At 50.4% G+C, this 8126-nt stretch overlaps 1 long non-coding RNA gene across 1 annotated transcript; it reads left to right on the plus strand.

Annotated features, from left to right (window-relative positions):
* The first annotated feature begins 275 nt into the window (after window positions 1–275).
* On the plus strand, window positions 276–3230 carry LOC144366529 (uncharacterized). Its single transcript, XR_013425587.1, has 3 exons — window positions 276–476; window positions 1550–1664; window positions 3119–3230. It is a non-coding gene; the product is annotated as an uncharacterized LOC144366529 (long non-coding RNA).
* The last annotated feature ends 4896 nt before the right edge of the window (window positions 3231–8126 follow it).

Here is an 8126-nt window from a genome sequence, read left to right on the forward strand (position 1 = left end):
AAGCCAGGCAAAACCTGAGAGCCAGGCGGACTGTGGTGAGTACCTAAGGGTATATGAGGAAAGGTCCGATTGTTGTCCCACTGCAGGGAGTCTGTATGCCTGGTGTTGGGTGGAAATTAGGATAAGCCTTTGTCCATTCAGGAAGTGACCCCAGTCTGCAAAGAGGTCCTGTGTGGGCTAAGGGCCTGAGTTCTTCCTGGCAGCAGGGGTATTGTCTGTCTGTGCGAAGGTCAGGGCAAGGCAGTCATGTTGGCATCTTTTCTCCTCTAGCTACAAGCTCAGTTCCTGTCATGGCTCCTAAGCCAACCCCAGAGCCAGAGCCTTCTCCCAGGGAAGGGGCAGAGCCGGAGCCCAGGACATCAGGGGTCTCCACTTGGTACTCCCCACGGCCCCAATATAACAAGCGGATGAGAGGCAGGTGCCTCATTCACGTCTACCTGGAAAACGAAAGGACAACACAGTATAGGAGCATCCTGGTGAGTCTTCGAGCAGGGGAGTCTCCTGGGAGCCCACAGTGGGGAAGACCGAATCCACAGCAAACACTTTGGACTAGGCCTGTCTTCTTGAACTGGAGCTTCTGGAAGGTCAGGAAGGAGAGCAGAAAGTGAGGAAGAGAGAGGCGGGAGAGCAGCAGCATGCCAGGTCTGGGTGCGAGTGGGCCTGCGTGTTTGGGGGTGTGCAGGTCAGAAGTGCAGGAGTGAGTGCTGGGTTCAGAGGAGGTCAGAGAAATATCAAGGGTACAGGCCATCCTCTACTGACCTTGGTATTGAGGAGGAGTATATTGAACCGTGGAGGTTGAAGCAGAGGAGTTGGCAGTCACTTTCTTGTGTGTGGGAGCGGATATGTTGCTGGTTGAAGGAAAGGGAGCCATTGTAGAATGATTAGGGTGGGTAGGTGTGGGTCACAGACAACTGGGGGCCTTGGAGGGGCCCATTAGTGTCCTAGTTTGCATGTATGTGAATAGAGATTTAGCGGCTCTTTCTGCAGAATTTTCCTGGGTGTGGAGTATCCATCATGAGACTCTGGTGTCCACCTCCAGGGGAGCCATGTTGAACCACTGCACCTGCTGGGTCTGAACCTCCTGACACCCTAGCAAGCACTGACACTCTCGAGCCCAGCAGCTTATATGCCTATCATTAAAGAGTCCTAGTGTGTGTTTTAGCCCTGGCTGTCAGGACCAAAGCACCTAGGGTTTGTGCCTGGTGCACACAAAAATGCAGCTGCATCCCAGACAAGAGCAGGGATATGGAAGTCCACTGGACCATTCCTCTCATCTTGATGGGAGTAGAGTGTGTCTGTACAAAGCCTTTTGGTCCTTATTCCCTTGTCCCTGTAGGGCATAGCAGGTTGAAGCAAACTCTTGTACCAAGATTGGACTAGAGGCTCATAGGAAGACCCCACATGATCACATGAAGGCCTCAGGTAGCAGGGTATCAAGATGGTGCCCTTGTGTTGGGAGCTCACTTGTCTCTGATTGTCCTTGAGCACTGTCCTCTGGGTCGCTACTCCCAAATTCCCTCTCTGATGAGCTTTCTCCAACTCTGCTCAGGTGACCTGCCAGGACAGGGCTCCAGTCATCATCCGCAGGGCCTTAGATGCACACTTGCTCCAGCAGGAGGATCCAGAAAACTACGAGCTTCTGCAAATTGTCTCGAACCATCAGAGTAAGTGGAACCATCAGAGGGTAGGGAACAGTGAGTCACAGTGGGCTCAAGATATCTGGGAGCCAAGACACAGTGTGCGTTGACCCAATGCCCAGGATGAGTATGGTAGGACTTGTGCATAAAACAAAGTGTAATGATGGGGCATAAATCTGCAGGTTCTTCATGTTTCCCAGGGGCTGTAAACCTTCCTAACATGTGTTCTTTCTTTGACCTGAGGAGGCATTGCAAAGCTATTATCCACAAGGGGCCAAGAAGAGAGGCTTCTTTTTCTTGTGTCAAAAAAGACAGACAACCAAAGGGTGCCTAGTTTGGCGGCCTTTCCTGACCTAGATGAGTACATGAGAAAAGCAGTTCAATGAAGAATCATTTCTGGCTTCCAATCTTTCTATTCATTGAAAACTGAGTCCACTTAGGACCACAGGCCATTTCTAGAGAGTAGAGTGTGGTAGAATAGAACCCTTCACAGCTTGTAAACTCTTCTTGGAGAGAGAGAGAGAGAGAGAGAGAGAGAGAGAGAGAGAGAGAGAGAGAGAGAGAGAGAGAGAGAGAGAGAAAAGAAGAAGAAGAAGAAGAAGAAGAAGAAGAAGAAGAAGAAGAAGAAGAAGAAGAAGAAGAAGAAGAAGAAGAAGAAAGGAGGAGGAGGAGGAGGACGAGGATGAGGATGAGAAGGACGAGGAGGAGGAGGACAAGGATGAGGAGAACGAGGAGAAGGAGGACATGGAGGAGGAGAAAGAGGAGTAGAAAAATGAAAATAAGTTGAAGGAGGAGACCATGAATAAGAAGGTCAAGATGACTTTACGAAGAAGCATGAGGAGAAGATGAAGAAGAACAAGAACAAGAAGGAGAAACACAAGCCGAACAAGAAGTATAACAATAAATTGATTAAAAATGTGAATGAGAATTATACTCATGAGGATGAAATGCAGAAGTGGGGAACTCAAGAGAAATATATATCTCTGGATGGCACAGTCCTGCTGTGGACATCCTCCACCTACGCTCAAAACACCTCCAAACCATACCCCTCCAATTAGTGTAGCCCTGTATGAGTGGATGAATCCACTGGCAAGGTGGAGGCACCCACCATCAAGTGCTTTTCCCCAAACCCACCTGTGATCATTGCTGCAGTGGGGAGAAAACCTTGAAAACATGAGTCTTAGAAGTCCAATCCAGATACAAAGTGTAGCTGTTTTGCTTTGGTGGGTCCACCGTGAACTAAGAGGGTCTGGGGTACAAGGGGCTATTTCCTTGAAAGGTGTTCCTGTAGTGGACCTCCTGTGCATAGAGGGTCCTCAGGGAGGAATCAGTGGGGAGTCTTTGGTGGAACAGTAGCTGGATTCTGGGGCTCTCAGGTCTGTGTGTGAGACCTGAGCTGGCAGAGGCTCTCAGTTGTGGGGAATGTTGGATAGTGTATTCCTTGAGTGTCACCTACCACGCCTCTGCCCCTGCCTCTCCAGAGCTGAGGATCCCTGCTGATGGAAACGTATATTACGCCCTGGATGGCAGAGTGGATTATAACTTTCTTCTTCGGGAAACAGCTGCCAGCAAGTTGTTTAAAGTCAAGCCAAAGGAGGTAAACAGCCACCTTCTTCAGTCTTTACTCCTGGTGCCACTCCACATCCTCCAAGGGGACAAGAACCTCAGGTTGTGGATGGATGTTGTAGAATGCCCACAGAGCCAATGCCAGGCTGGGTGGGGTGCAGGTGCTGGGCTTTGCTGATGTTGTCATCCCCCACAGTTCTTGGAGTCTTCTGTGGCAGTGGCATTCAGGATCCCAGCAGCTGTGAGCAGCAGCTCTGTGGTGGCTGCAGGACCATTGCCCCAGGCCACCCAAAGCAATGAGTGGTGCATGAGAAAAGTCACCAGTAGCAGCTCCTCACTGCTTCACTCCAGCGAGCAGGTGGAAGACAGCCACTTTGTCCACGTCCTCCTAAAGGGACAGAGCCCGAGGGAGACAAAGCGCATCCTGGTAAGCCTGACAGCAGGGCTGCCTCCTGGGTGTCCACACAGTGAAAGGCAGGAGACATAGCCAACCCTGGGGCTGTGGTTGGAAATTAAGAAGAGAGAGGTCAGTCTTAAGGGCTTGACCTGAGGGGGGAGAGCCTCAGCATGCCCAGCTGCAGCGGTGAGTGGGCCTGTGTATTGTGGGTTTGGCAGGCCAGAAGTGCAGACGGACAGATGAAGGCATCTGCTGTGGACAGATGAAGGCAGAGATATGTCCAGGGTGCAGGCTGCAGTGCCTAGAACTTGGTATTCTCAATGAGTGAGGTTGGAGCAGAGGAGCTGGCAGTGACTTGTCACATGTGTAGGAGGGGGTGTGTTCCTCGTGGCAGGAAAGAGAACCTCCTTAGCATGACTAGGTGTGGAAATTTGGGGTTGGGATCACCTGGGGGGTCATGCCAAAGCTTTGGAATGTCAGTCTTTGCATGTATGTAAATACGGAGCTAAAGGGGTTCTTGGCAGAATTTCTATGGATGTGCAGTAGACACGCTAATGCTGCAGGTGTCCAGCTGCAGAGGATACATGTTCAGTGACTGCCAGTGCTGAGTCAAGTACATCATTAGAACCAGACCCGCACCGAGTTTCCAGAGCCCAGGGCCTCTCCAGGCTATCATGAAGCACTCAAGTGCACACTCTTGTATCTGAGTCTGTTTTGTGTAGTGGCAGTCAGGACCAAAATTTTCAGTGCATCTGCCTCTTCCACCCACAAAGGCAGCCTGCATCCCAGAGCACACTTGGTGCACAGATCCCTGGCCCATTGCTGTCATCTCAGTGAGATGAGAGTGTGTCTGTGCATAGGCAGTTTGGTCCTTTGACCTGAGTGGAATGTGGCTCCCCAGGGGGAGGGGAGATGGCAGGTACAGGCAGATATTTGTACCAGGATTGTTCTAGTAGCACATTGCAAGAACCCAGGGGGTATATGGAGGCCACACTCAGGTAGCAGGATAACAAGATTGTGCCCTTGTATATGTAGCTAACATTTCTCCTGAATGTTTTACCACAGTCTTCTGGGTAGCTCCTCTAAAAGCAATTCTCTGATGACATTTGTCCCACCCTGATCTAGGTGACGTGTCAGGAGAGGGTGACAAGCCTCATCCGCAGAACCTTGGACCAATATTTTTTGCAGCATCAGGATGTGGAAAACTTTGAGCTGCTGAGACTGATGTCTCTGCATGAGAGTAAGTAGGACAATCAGACAGTGGGGAGACATGATCCACAGTGGGCTCAGGATAACTCACAGCCAAAAGAAAGTGGGCCTTGGCCCTAAAATAGCCAGAGTGTGGTGGGCCTGGTGCAGGAAACCAAGTGCAGTGATGGGCGTGTCCTATGTGGAGGTGTTCAATGCTGCCCCAGGGGGCTGCTGGACCTTTCTAAATGTGTTCTCCCCTGGAGCTGTTCTGGCAATGCAAAGCTAATATCGATGAGGGCAAGGCAGAGAGAGGCTCAATCCATCATCAGTTTGGTTTATGGCTCACTGATAAGGATGCCTTCAAATGAAGAGGAGCAGAGCATGGGTCCTGATTGGATCAGCATTGCTATGGACAGAAGCAGCACAGGTCCCAATCCATGGCCAGGATATGAGAAGTCCTGCCTACTCAAGAATGTCAGGATTGCAGCAACTGGGAACAGGACTCGGTGAAGAGGAAGTCAAGGCCAGGGAACAGCCTGTTTGGGTTCTTTTTGGAACAATTCAAGTCCTCTGTGCCTGGGTGCCCATCTCCTGAAGGTATCAGAATGGCCAGGTTATTATTCCTTCCAGCAACAAAGAAGGGCATCTGAAGAACAGAGGCCACAATGCTGAGCTGTCCACAATGCCAGTGCTCTTTCCTTTCTTGTGAGCCCGACACTCCTAGCCTCCACCATCCCAGCCTGTCCACAATAGAACCCACCATCTGTCGGGCACATAAGTGAATTTTTCCATTTTCACACACCGCCTCATTTGAGTTGGCTCTGTCTCACACATGAGGAAGACTGAGGTGCAAGGAGCTGGGCAAGGGGCAGTGTCTGCGAATCTCAGGGACTTGGGAGGCAGTGCAGGAGGATGGGGATTTCAAAACAGCCACAGAAACTTCGGGAGACCCTGTACCCAAATAAAAAGGCCTGGGAATGGTCTCAGTGCTTAAGTGCCTCTGGTTTTATTTCTAATAAAAAAATAAGCCAGTCAAAAGGAATTACCAAACCGAGAATCTACAAAGGTGATTTCAGAAACAGACTTTCAACCCAAGCATCAGTTGAGAGCAGGCTCCATACCAGGGGAGGTTTGTGTGTAACAGACGTCAAAAGGGAGGACTACGGGGGGCCTGGAACCCACTAGGTGTGATGGCATCTATGCCTTATGGCAGGAGGGTGGCAGTGATGCTGGCCCTCTCCTAGATTTTGGAAACCTTGTTTTCACTGGGGAAGCTTTATGGAGGTGGAATCTATTTTAGCAATCCTGGTCCAGATGAGGTGCTGACTACCACAGGTAGAAGCCTATCCAGAATGCGGTGTCTGTTATTCAGTCTTTCCTGACTGTGACAATGACAAAGAAAGGAAGTCACTTGTCTTTGGTCTTGGTTTCACTCCTGGCCATTGATTGAGAACTGATTTAATCTTGGACTACTGAACAGAGGCTGCATCTGGGCAAAAGAGTGTGATAGATTTGAACTCCTCAGGACGCCCCACCATTGCCAGAGAAAGAAAGAGAAGGAGAAGGAGGAGAAAGAGACACTCCTGAGTGGGGAGAGGATCACACAATGAAGAGCAGAAGGAAGAAGAAGAAAAAGAAGAAGGTGAACAGAAGGAAGGGTGGAGGGAGATACACAAGAAGAAGAACAAGAAGGAATGATGTAAGAACAAGAAAAAGACCCAGAAAGAACTACAAGAAGATGCAGGACAGAAAGAAGAGCCAGAAGTAGAACAAAAACCAGAATAAAAGTACCAAGCAGACAGCTCATGATGAGGAACAAGGGGAAGGAGAGCGAACCTAGAAAACAATAGAGTTCTCCAGGGCACCACCCTGCTGAAGTCCTCCCATGTCCATGCCCAACACTCCTCTGATGGATACCACCTCCCCTCCGCATATTCATTCATAAGTGGATTCATCCAGGGCAAGGGGATGAATTCGCCCACCATCCAACGCTTCCCTGAATGCCCATGTGTGAGCATGGCTGCCCTGGGGCGAAAGGCCTAAGCACAGGAGCCTTTGCCAATCCTGATGCAGAGCCTAGCAGTGTCCCTTTGGCAGATCCAACCTGCACTGAGAAGTTCTGGGCCCAAGGTGCTGTTTCCATTGCCAGGTGCTCTTTTGGTTTAGAATCCTGTACATCATCTTCTCCAGGAAAGAATCATTAAGGGAGTCTTGGGTGGCACTGTAGCTGGATAGGAGGGCTCTCAATTCTGGTGCAGGCTCGCCCTGGCGGAGACTCTCAGGGGTTGTGTGTGTTTTGTGGTAAAATCCTTGAGTGCCATCTAACAATTCTCTCCACTTTGCTCTGCAGAAATCAAGGCCCCTGACCACTCACTCATGTATCAGTCTATGAATCCGCAGATAAACTATTTCATCATGAGGAAACGCCCAGAGTTCAAGAGAAAGGAGGTAAACACCTACCTTATTCAAGCTGTACTTGTGCTGCCATTCCACTCCCACCTGGGAAAATAAGAAGCCTCAGCACCTGGACATATGTGCTAGAAGACCATAGAGCCAACTGACAGGCTGGGGTGGCTTTCTGTTTCTGGGTTTGCTGATGTTCCATCCCCCACAGTTGTCAGAATCAACCTGCAAGTGCTCCAGGCCGCTTTTCCAGGTGGGAGACACCTGCTTAAATCGTGTCCACTTAGAAACACAAAGTCCAAAGATGGCCAAGAAGGTCCTGGTAAGCCTGGGAGCAGGGGTGTCCCCTGGTGCTTACACCTGGGTGGGGAGCAGACACTGGTCCAATACCATGGACTACTCATGCCCTCTTGAATTTGGAGCTTCTGGATGATCAGGAGGATAGATGGGAATCAAGAAGGGAGAGGTCAGTGTGAAGGGCTGGAGCTAAGATGAGGGAGAGCAGCAGCTTGTCCACCACCATGTCTGAGGGAGTCTGTGTGTCAGGTGGCAGCATGCAGTCCAGAAGGGCAGAGGCAGGTATAGGTGACAGATGAGAACAGGCCAGGACCTAGATTGCAGGTTCCACTCTATGGGATGCTAAGGTCTATGGAGGAGGACAGCAGTGTGAGGTTCTGCATGTTGCTTGAACAAGGAGCTGAGAGGGTCTCTCTGCAGAGTCAGTATGGATGTGGAGCAAGCACACTAAATGTCCAGGTAACCCAATGACCACCCTTGCTGGATGAGGTGCCCTCCTACACCCCAGCCAGCACTGAGCCTCTGGAGGCCAGGAGCTCTCGTGGCTATCTTTCAGCACTCCTGTGTGTGGTCATGTTCCTGGGTCTGATTTGGGCCCTGGCAATGCAGACCAAAGCCTGTAGGTTTTGTGCCTA

The sequence above is a fragment of the Ictidomys tridecemlineatus genome, chromosome 9 (genome assembly GCF_052094955.1).
Source record: "Ictidomys tridecemlineatus isolate mIctTri1 chromosome 9, mIctTri1.hap1, whole genome shotgun sequence".
Lineage (NCBI taxonomy): Eukaryota > Metazoa > Chordata > Mammalia > Rodentia > Sciuridae > Ictidomys > Ictidomys tridecemlineatus.